Source organism: Rutidosis leptorrhynchoides, chromosome 3 (assembly GCF_046630445.1).
Source record: "Rutidosis leptorrhynchoides isolate AG116_Rl617_1_P2 chromosome 3, CSIRO_AGI_Rlap_v1, whole genome shotgun sequence".
Taxonomy (NCBI): Eukaryota; Viridiplantae; Streptophyta; class Magnoliopsida; order Asterales; family Asteraceae; genus Rutidosis; species Rutidosis leptorrhynchoides.
Genome location: NC_092335.1, coordinates 100,482,037 through 100,494,223, shown reverse-complemented (window position 1 = coordinate 100,494,223; position 12,187 = coordinate 100,482,037).

The window sequence follows — 12,187 nt, the reverse complement described above, 5'->3', positions numbered from 1 at the left end:
AAATGTTTTACGAAATAGACACAAGTAATCGAAACTACATTATATGGTTGAATGATCGAAGCCGAATATGCCCCTTTTGCTTGGTAACCTAAGAATTAGTAAACCGATCTACTAATTGACGTGAATCCTAAAGATAGATCTATTGGGCCTAACGAACCCCATCCAAAGTACCGGATGATTTAGTACTTCGATGTTGTTTTTATCATGTCCGAAGGATTTCCCGAAATGATAGAGAATATTCTTATATGCATCTTGTTAATGTCGGTTACCAGGTGTTTACCATATGAATGATTATTTTTGTCTCTATGCATGGGACGTATATTTATGAGAACTGAAAATGAAATTCTTGTGGTCTATTAAAATGATGGAAATGAATATTTATGATAAACTAATGAACTCACCAACCTTTTGGTTGACACTTGAAAGCATGTTTATTCTCAGGTACGAAAGAAATCTTCCGCTGTGCATTTGCTCATTTTAGAGATATTACTTGGAGTCATTCATGACATATTTCAAAAGACGTTGCATTCGAGTCGTTGAGTTCATCAAGATTATTATTAAGTCAATTATAGTTTGATATATTATAAAATGGTATGCATGCTATTAACTGTCGGTGTAATGAAAGTTTGTCTTTTAAAAATGAATGCAATGTTTGTAAAATGTATCATATAGAGGTCAAGTACCTCGCGATGTAATCAAATATTGTGAATCGTTTGTAATCGAAATGGACTTCGTCTGGATGGATTAGGACGGGTCGTTTCAGTTGGTATCAGAGCGATGGTCTTAGCGAACCAGGTCTTACATTAGTGTGTCTAATTGATAGTCGTTAGGATGCATTAGTGAATCTGGACTTTGACCGTGTCTGCATGTCAAAAGTTTTGCTTATCATTTTTGTCAGAAATCATCTGCTTATCATCCTTAGGAAATTACCTGCTCATTATTCTTAGTCTAGACACGTTTTACTGCATTGATTGTATGAATAGTGTACAGACAAATCCATATCTTAGCATATCTGTTACTGTAGACTTTATCTGACACGTTTCCTTAATTTCCTCCGGGATCTACGGGATCTTCTGTACTATATTAGATATTCTATATAATTAGAATATTATCCGATAACCGAAAATCATTTCATATCGAAAATCCTCTAACTGATCATAAGAGATGGATCCTACACCTAGCTTGGATTCCATTAGTTCCGAAAGCAATTTCGAGATGCGTATTGAAGTAGACACCGAAGTCAATGAACCCAAAGTGTCTCCACCATTTAGCTATTTTTCTTTCTGGAGAAGATGGGGGTGGGTCTGAGACTTACTCACTTGATGGAGAAATGAAGAAGGCGAGCCCTACCGCGAACCAAACTTACCTCCTAACATCGGAGAAAACGATGTGCTCACCGGTGAACTTATGCGCAACACTGTATTCACCCTTCTTGCTAAAGTTTTCCACCTCGAAGGTCGCGTTGCTGTAATCTCATAAAATATTCAACCTCTACTTCCGAATACCAATCGAAGGGGAATATTAGAAGAAGTTAGGGAACTTCAAATTGATAATCAAGATCTATCGAATCAGATGAGTGGATGGATAGAAATGATAGAGGGTAGAATAGAAACCCTGACAAGAATGGTGCGTGATTTACAAGCTATACTTACTACACCAACATCATCACCAACCTTAGCACCAACAACACTTGTAGCACCGACAGCAACAGTACCACCATCAGCAGCACCAGCAACATAACCAGTACCAACAACAACAACATCATCACACGTCTCAACCTCGCAAATCTATACCTCAAGCATAATCATCGTTAACTATCTTCGTCCTTCATGGTGATTATGTAATCTCTAATGTTTTAGAGATTATGTACTCTAGTTCTAGCCGTAAATATGATGAGTTTAATACCACATTAACTCATTAAATCCATAATAAAGTCTGAGGAAAATATATATGTATATATGTTCTCATAAAGATTGTAATTAAAATTTTTATTGTACAAACTGTTAATGGTGAAAATATTTTAACGGGTAGGTAATACCCGAGGAATATTTAGATTTCACATTAATAAGTTACACTGTACATTCTTCGAATCTGATTCAACAGTCATTCACTATTCTATTTACATCTACCGATATACGTATCCGTTCACCAAAGAATAGCTATTTTCATTCAAATTCAATTTCATATTTGGATTTTGACCTATCAGAATCCAACAAGTGGCATAATGAAGAAATAATAGACACAATAAAAATTGATTAGAAACAGACTAATTAACAATATGAAATCTTGTTAAGAATCCACGCTAACAAAATCCTAGCTAACTGTTCCTAGCTAACTGATTACATTTTACTTATCGCAATTTAATTATCGCAATTTACATTCTCGCAATTTACATTCTCGCACTTTATTTATCGTCATTTAATTTCTGTTATTTATTTTTACGCACTTTAAATATCGGGACACGTATACAAGGTTTTGACATATCATATCAACGCATCTAAATATATTATTTGGAATAACCATAGACACTCTATATGTTGTAATGATCGAGTTCGCTATACAGGGTTGAGGTTGATTCTACAATAATATATATAGTTTGAGTTGTGATCGAGTCTGAGACATGTAGACGGGTCACGATACGTATTAATTAATTCGAATATTACATATTAAAATATATATGAATTATTGGACTGTTAATTGTGGACTATCGACTGTGGACTGCCATCATTGGACAATTAAAAATGAATTAAAATATTGATTATAACATATGAAACTAAACAATTCTTCAAGTTTGCCACTTGATTTCATCTTAAACCTAATTTGTATCTTGACGATTACAATCTGCGTTCAAACCTTTCATGATTCTTGAAAACACCTCAATCAAGAAAATGAACCAACCGCACTTCATCTACGGAAGAAAAGATTGATGAATATAATTATGCATCTGAAAAACTCTCGGAAACTGAGTAAACGTTTAACACGTAGTTGTGCTAATTCCTTAGTGTTATTATTACCCAAAATAACTTGATAATCCCTTTTCAAAGTAGCGAATTTTGTCACAGCTCCAGCAAGACAACGTCGATTTTTCGTTCGAAACAACCTTATTATAACCTTGATATTTATGCGTGCTCTTTTTTTTTTACTGGGAAACCTTTCATATTCTACCACAATACCAGCAGACGTACCAGCAACCTCGTTGCTTCTTGGTTTAAATCTCTCCGATAAATCATTATATTTATTTATTGAAACCCTATCATATACTCATCTACATCTTGTAACGAGAACTGCCATACCAATTATCGGGAGTTAGCAATCAGTACTTTGAAAACGCACAACATATCTACATCAACAGTTATATGTATAACATTTATCTTTTAGAATTATGGTCTTTCATTCTGAAATTCTGAAAAGCACCCAGTCTACAAATCAATACCACAAATTCTGAAAAAGCTGAATACAGCGGCAAAAACTGTACAAGACCTTAACCCTAGAAAGTTTGATGATAAAGAATGGAGTACTTGAAACATTTAATAGAAAATTTAGTACCGAAAAGCGGATTATGCGAAACTATGAAGGAAGCCGTGGACAAATCACAAAGAATAAGTTTGACTTCAAAGAATCCAAATGATTCAATGCCCGCTGAAGTCTTTAGCGAATATCTAGCTCCTTACTCTAAACCCTTGCGGACAATAGTATTCATCATCCTCTGATCTTAGATATTCAAAGATATTATCGTATCTATCATTATAAATATCCTCCATATTTCTGAAGATATTTTTATAATTATTCTTATCTGAAATCATTAATCTCTTCGTGCTATCAGTGTTACATCATATAGAAACTGTTAGTTTCTATATTCAGTAAACTTTCGAGATTAAAATATGAATGTTATTGAAGTAATGTTGGGAACTGATGCATGAGTTAGTATAATATAATGACACTTGATCAACGTGGTTATATTACAGTAAGTCATGCTGAGTTTCTAAATGGAACATGATGATTCACAGATTATAACGTCAACATGTGTCATGTTACATAACTCTTTCATTCTGATTAACTTCCGAACATATCAAGAAAATATATTCTTGATAGTCCCATCTTTTCCTTGAATTCTGGTAATTTGACAAGTCACATTGTGCTATTACCGTTTCTTTCTTAGAACATTAACAATGTTCATTCTGAAACTTATATCTGCGAATTCTGGACCATTACAAGAGGTGCCAAATCGCAAGAAGAAGAAACGAAGGGACAAAGCTCCGAAATAGAAATTGGAGTATAAATCGCAGCAAATAGGAGGGAGTATTAACTATGGATGGCAATGATTATAGGAAACAGAAATAGGGACATTGAAATATAAGGAGAGATATAAAGCCCGATAACAACGCATAAATTACAAACCGTATATATCAATGTTTATCGCAACATAAAGACACGGGAGAATTATAAGTACTATAACCCCAAGGGCAAAGTAGAAGTAAGCAGATTCATCTGGTGGAAGTTGAAAAAGGAGAATAATTGTTGCGATAGTAAGGATAAGGACAAGGATTAGAACAGAATTAAGCATTTTCACAATCTTTTGGATATATGAACTAAGAAAGAAAGTATAAGAATGGTAAGAATAATGGAACGGAAGAGTTTAATTTATAATGAAAATACCAGACAGAGTAATCGAGGCAGATCACCGTATTCAATTATAGAGATCTTAATTTCCTTACTCGTCGAAGAATCAAATCTTATAGATTTCGAAGATTTTCTTGAAATCCCTTGAATTCCGGAATTCAACCAAGTCAACGTCAGAAGCTAAGACACACCTTATTTACTAAATTCAACCAAGACAACGTCAAAAGTTAAAATGAAACTTCATTTGTTCAATTCACTCTTTTGTGTTAGCTTCATTCGTGCTCTTCGAATAATTGAATTATGTTATCTGTAATGATAAAACTCTATTTATCAGTTCATATTCGTCAAGAAAACATATTTATTGTTAGCCATGACGACCACGCTCAAATTTCGGGACGAAATTTCTTTAACGGGTAGGTACTGTGATGACCAAGGAATTTTCGACCAAATTTAAACTTAATCTTTATATGGTTTCGACATGATGAGCAAAGTCTGTTAAATCGTGTTTCAAAATTTTTGAATAGTTTACATGAATGCATTGGCCTTTGACCATTACCGACGATTCACGAACAATTGTTTGTATATATATATATATATATATATATATATATATATATATATATATATATATATATATATATATATATATATATGTGTGTGTGTGTGTGTGTGTGTGTGTGTGTGTATGTATGTAAATATAAGAATGTATAATAATTAGAAGTAATGAAACATAAATTAAATTAAATATGTAAAATAAAATACAATTTAATTAATTGAATTAAATAGGTAAAGTAGTATATAAAATAAATTGAAACAATAAGATATAATCATTAGTATTGAATATATATAAAATAATAAACAAAATAATGTGATTATTAAAAATAAAACTATATATAAGTGTATGTGACTTCTATAAATAGTTATTTGGATATGTATATAAAAGATTTAACTATTATATGTTATATATATGTATAATTATTAAAATATACATGATTAATAATGTGTAATATTAATATATTAAATTTAACTACAAATTTAAAATACTATTAATATTATACTTCTATTAAAATAAAAATTGTTAGTAAAAAAATCAATAATAGTATTGTACATAATATATAGGTAAGAAATTTGTTTAGTATTTATTATTAACATATATAATTATTATTATTATTTGTATTAGTAATGTTATTATCATTATTATTAGTTTTAGTATATTTATTATAATTATATTTATAAATATTAATTGTTATATATAATAACCGATAGATATAGATATATGAATGAATGGAATGGGTATACATCACTATCTCCCTTCTATTTTCTTATTCTTCTTGTGAACCTTTGCCTCCCAATCATTTCTATTGCAGCTATATTAAGTACTTATCAATATCATTCAGTAATTGGTGTTCGTTAAAAAAAAAAAGAAACAAAACCGATATTTTTTTTTTATAAACTCAAAACCCATTTAAACTTTGAATCGATTCAAAACGAATTGATAGGAAGTAGAATTGAGGAAGTGTTCTAAATCATGTCGTGAGTGTTTCCTCAAATTCGCAGGTCCTAATTCGTTATATCAAGCTCGAATTCGAAGAGTCAAATTTTAAACCTAAAAAGTCAAACATTGTTTTACAATCGAATTCGAGTTATATGTTATGTTTCTTGTTAAATTGATGATTGATAACGTTTATATGAATGATATACAACATATTTCATGTTGTAAGATTTTCCTAATTCGTATTCAAAATCAAAATCATTATATAATTTTTTTTTTAAAAACCGTAACCCAGCAGCAGCACTCTTTCTTATTTAAATTTTTTTTTATTTATTTTGCTGTTGATTAATCCATTTAATCACAAACAAAACATGTTTCATTTTATAATTATATTGTAAAACATTCTTGAAATCAAAATCCAATTTTTTTTTTTTTGTGTTACGAACAGCAGGTATTCTTTTTTGTTATTTTATTTTTATTTTATTTTTTGTTTTGTTTTCTGTTAATTTTCTAAAATCAAACTAAATCATTTTTTTTATATATTTGAAGTTCTAAAACTAAAAAAGCAGATAGTTGTTAACTTGGCTTTGTCTTGGTCGATCGAAGTATATGAAGAAGGTGATAAATGGAAATAGGAACGTACGGGTTATACATATATGTTTCTGTTATATTTCGGAAAAAGGGCAGCAGCCCAACTGGTTAAGTGTGGTGTCGGGTTAGCTAGGGGTCACAAGTTCGAACCCCGGTATGGGCTGTTTTCAATATATTTTTTTAGGACTTCATCCCATTGAGGTAGTCTTCTTTTTTTATTTTTTTATTTATATTATTATTATTTCTTACTTATTAATGTTAATTAATATTATTAGTAATATGATTATTATTGTTATGATTATTATTGTTATTATTATTAATATTAGTACTAAAATTATTACCGTCATTAACATTATTAATATAAGATGTAATTATCAATTATTATTATTACTAAGTATTAGTAATATCATGATTTTTATTAGTATTATTATTATTATTATTATTATTATTATTATTATTATTATTATTATTATTATTATTATTATTATTATTATTATTATTATTATTATTATTATTATTATTATTATTATTATTATGAAGATTGTTGTTAGTATTAATATCATTATTATGATTTCGATTAGTATTATTATGAACCTAATGAAATTCATTATCATATTGATTAATATTAAAACTAGTATCATTATAAATATTAGAATTATTATTATAAGCATAAGTATTATTAGTAAAATCATTAGTAGTAATAAAATGGTTAAAATTATTATTATTATTAAGTATTAAGTAATATTATCAAAATGATTATTTCTTTCATTACTAAATTTTTCATTTTATTAAAAACTACTGTAATTATCATTATTATAAGATTTAGTATTAAAGCTATCATTTACAGAAAAGATTAATATTTTATAGTTATTATTATACCATACATTTATCACTAAGATTATTAACATTATTATTTTTTTTATATTAAGTATTATCATTTTTACCATTACAAATATTAATTTAGTATTACTACAATTACTAGTTTTAACAAATAAATGATATATATATATATATATATATATATATATATATATATATATATATATATATATATATATATATATATATATATATATATATATATATATATATATATATTTAACAAACATAACTTAACTATATTAATGCTTTTTATATACAAAAAGAATACATTTAATGAAATAATGAAAAGTATATATAAGTTAATAATATAAAAGTTAAATCACTAATAATAATATATATTTGTTCGATTACAAGTATACGTCTTAATATATATACAAATGATATAGGTTCGTGAATCCGAGGCCAACCCTGCATTGTTCAATCTAGTCATATGTATTTTTACTACAAAATACAGTATGGTGAGTTTCATTTGCTCCCTTTTTATATATATTTTTGGGACTGAGAATACATGCGCAACTTTTATAAATGTTTTACGAAATAGACACAAGTAATCGAAACTACATTATATGGTTGAATGATCGAAGCCGAATATGCCCCTTTTGCTTGGTAACCTAAGAATTAGTAAACCGATCTACTAATTGACGCGAATCCTAAAGATAGATCTATTGGGCCTAACGAACCCCATCCAAAGTACCGGATGCTTTAGTACTTCGATGTTGTTTTTATCATGTCCGAAGGATTTCCCGGAATGATAGGGGATATTCTTATATGCATCTTGTTAATTTCGGTTACCAGGTGTTCACCATATGAATGATTATTTTTGTCTCTATGCATGGGACGTATATTTATGAGAACTGAAAATGAAATTCTTGTGGTCTATTAAAATGATGGAAATGAATATTTATGATAAACTAATGAACTCACCAACCTTTTGGTTGACACTTGAAAGCATGTTTATTCTCAGGTACGAAAGAAATCTTCCGCTGTGCATTTGCTCATTTTAGAGATATTACTTGGAGTCATTCATGACATATTTCAAAAGACGTTGCATTCGAGTCGTTGAGTTCATCAAGATTATTATTAAGTCAATTATAGTTTGATATATTATAAAATGGTATGCATGTTGTTAACTGTCGGTGTAATGAAAGTTTGTCTTATAAAAATGAATGCAATGTTTGTAAAATGTATCATATAGAGGTTAAGTACCTCGCGATGTAATCAACTATTGTGAATCATTTGTAATCGAAATGGACTTCGTCCGGATAGATTAGGACGGGTCGCTTCACCTATAAGGCAGCTTCCAACGGTCCCGTCCACCTCCAGCCCAGGCCGCCGCCCAACTCACTCATTCTCATTTTCGTCCTTTTTCAGCACATTTGTGGACGATGCGGACGAAGGAGATGCAATAATCACAGGTACCTTTTACTTTTGAAGTTGTACATGTATTTATTTAATTAATATAGTGGGTTCAATTTATTTGAGGGAGGAGTGTCATTGTTGGGAGTGTTTTTAGTCCTGGTAAGGAAGTGGGATGGAGGTGCTGATGTGGCACTGAATGGTTGGTTAGTCCTGGAAGAAACCATGTCTTGATTAGGAGCACTCTAATATTGGGGGCTAAAAATGATACTTTGGTGATAATATGTGTAGATGTTGGGTGCTAGTTATGTTACTTCTTGATAACAGTAAGGGAAAAGTTCTGGACCCCATATATGAACCTTCACCTCCTTCAATTTTTTCCCGATTGCTCCGCAACTAAAAATGAGTTTTTAACAAAATCAAATTCTTAGCTTTCATTTATACTTACAAAATATAACATTAGATCATCTTTATATCATCTAAAATATATATTTTGCATTAGAGATTATCGCAGAGCTGAGTAAAATTATCTAAAATCAAGTTTTAACACAATAGAAGTATTTCAGGATATGGAGTTTGTGATGCCCCTTCATAATTGATGCCCAACTTTACTGCACGCACTACCAGCCCTGACCATTGGTTGAGCATGTGGTGGCACTGGTCATCAACCATGAAGGAGGCATCACAACACTTCATATATTCGAATACTTTTACTATGTTAAAACTTAATTTTAAATGATTTTATTCAGTGATGTGATAATTTATAATGTAAAATATATATTTTAGATAATTTAACAATGATCTAATGTTATATTGTAAATATAAATTAAAGTTAAAAATTTGGTTTTGTTGAAAACCTATTTTTACTTGCAGAGCAATCGGAAAAGAATTGAAGAAGATGAAGATACATATGGGTCCTGTATTTCTTATTTCAAGTTTTTTTTTTGACCCCTACTGTTATCAAGAGGTATTATCGATAAAATGAAGGAATTTTTTCACTTTTCGCGCACACCGGCTCTAATATGCACCATGAATCCAACCCTCTCACTGAAGGCATACCAGCTCTTCTGGTGCCTTTTACACGAGAACACATTTTTAAAAAGGTTCAAAGTTAAAGGCATTGCACCACATCTCGAAATATGTAACGTGGAAAGCACTATAGGGGTGCAATTAGCCAGCGCCGATGCAGAAATGGCGCATAATATGCATGAAGAAAGGCGTAGATGTAGTGACCAGTCCTAATCCATCTGGACGAAGTCTCCAATATATGGTTACATTGCGAGGTATTTGAACTCTATATGATATATTTTACAAACATTGTATTCATTTTTAAAAGACAAACTTTCATTACATCGAAAGTTGACAGGCATGCATATCATTTCATAATAACCAACCTATAAATGTCCTAATATGTCATTTACTTAATAATAATCTCTATTGAACTCAACGACTTGAATGCAACATCTTTTGAAATATGTCATGAATGACTCCAAGTAATATCTCTAAAATGAGCAAATGCACAGCGGAAGATTTCTTTCATATCTGAGAATAAACATGCTTTAAAGTGTCAACCAAAAGGTTGGTGAGTTCATTAGTTTATCATAAATAATCATTTCATAATTTTAATAGACCACAAGATTTCATATTTTCATTTCTCATAAACATCATGCATGCATAAAAATCATTCATATGGATTGAACACCTGATAATCGACATTCACAAGATGCATATAGAATATCCCCATCATTCCGGGACTCCCTTCGGACATGATAATTTCGAAGTACTAAACCATCCGGTACTTTGGATGGGGCTTGTTGGACCCAATAGATCTATCTTTAGGATTCGTGTCAATTAGGGGCTAGTTCCCTAATTCTTTTGCTACCAAGCTAAAAGGGGCATATTCGGCTTCGATCATTCAACCATATAATGTAGTTTCAATTACTTGTGTCTATTTCGTCAAACATTTATAAAAGCGCATGTATTCTCAGTCTCAAAAATATATATTGCAAAAGCATTTAAAAAGGGAGTAATGAAACTCACTATACGATATTTTGTAGTAAAAATACACACATGACGATACTGAACAATGCAGGGTTGGCCTCGAATTCACGAACCTATATCAATTATGTATATTAACACATGTAATGGTAATCAAACAAATATATATATTATTAGTGATTTTAATTGTTATTTTATATCATATTTTTATTAATAACTTAATTAGATATATATTTATTTTTATATAGATAATTAACATTTATTTCAAAAGTATTAATATGGTTAGGTTTTATGTTATAAATATATTTTTATATAGAAAATCTTTATTTGATATATTAATAATACTAATAATAATAATAATGATAAAAATAATACTAATTATGATAAAAATTATGATAATTCTAATAATAATAAAAGTGATACTTTTAATCATAAAAATGATAGTTTAAATAAAAATGTTTATTTCAATAATACTAATAAAAATGATAAAAAAATAAAAAGTACTTTAAGGATCATAATGATAATACTACTAATAATAATAATTATTATAATAATAATTTTACTACTAATGATAATAATGATAATGATAATAATAATAACAATAATACTTTTGCTAAATGACATTTATAAAAATGATATTTTTTAACAATAATGATAACAACAATAATATCAATGATGTTGATAATAATAATAATTGTAATAATAATACTAATAATAATAATAATTCTAATAAGGATATTTACATTGATAATAATAATAATAATAATAATCATACTTATATTAATAATAATAATAATAATAATAATAATAATAATAATAATAATAATAATAATAATAATAATAATAATAATAATAATAATAATAATAATAGAAATTAATAATAATAATAATAATACTACCTTAAAAAGATAACAATTATGTCACATGCCAGGCTCGAACCCACGACCTCTCGTTCCCCGACATCACCCTTAACCAACCGAGCTAACTCGTCTTTCTGAAATACTTTGTATCCTATATATCTTTAACTCGAATATTTATGTTTTCTTCATATTCTTTATTTATCAATTCATGTCATCATATAACATTCACACCATCATCATGCAACTATTTATCATCATCATCATCGTTCTATGTCATCATCTATATCACCATCTATTATCCTAATCTACTCAACAACGAATATCATCATTTAAATCATCATTTAGATCGTCATCATCATTCTCACCGTATAACATAATCATTATCATT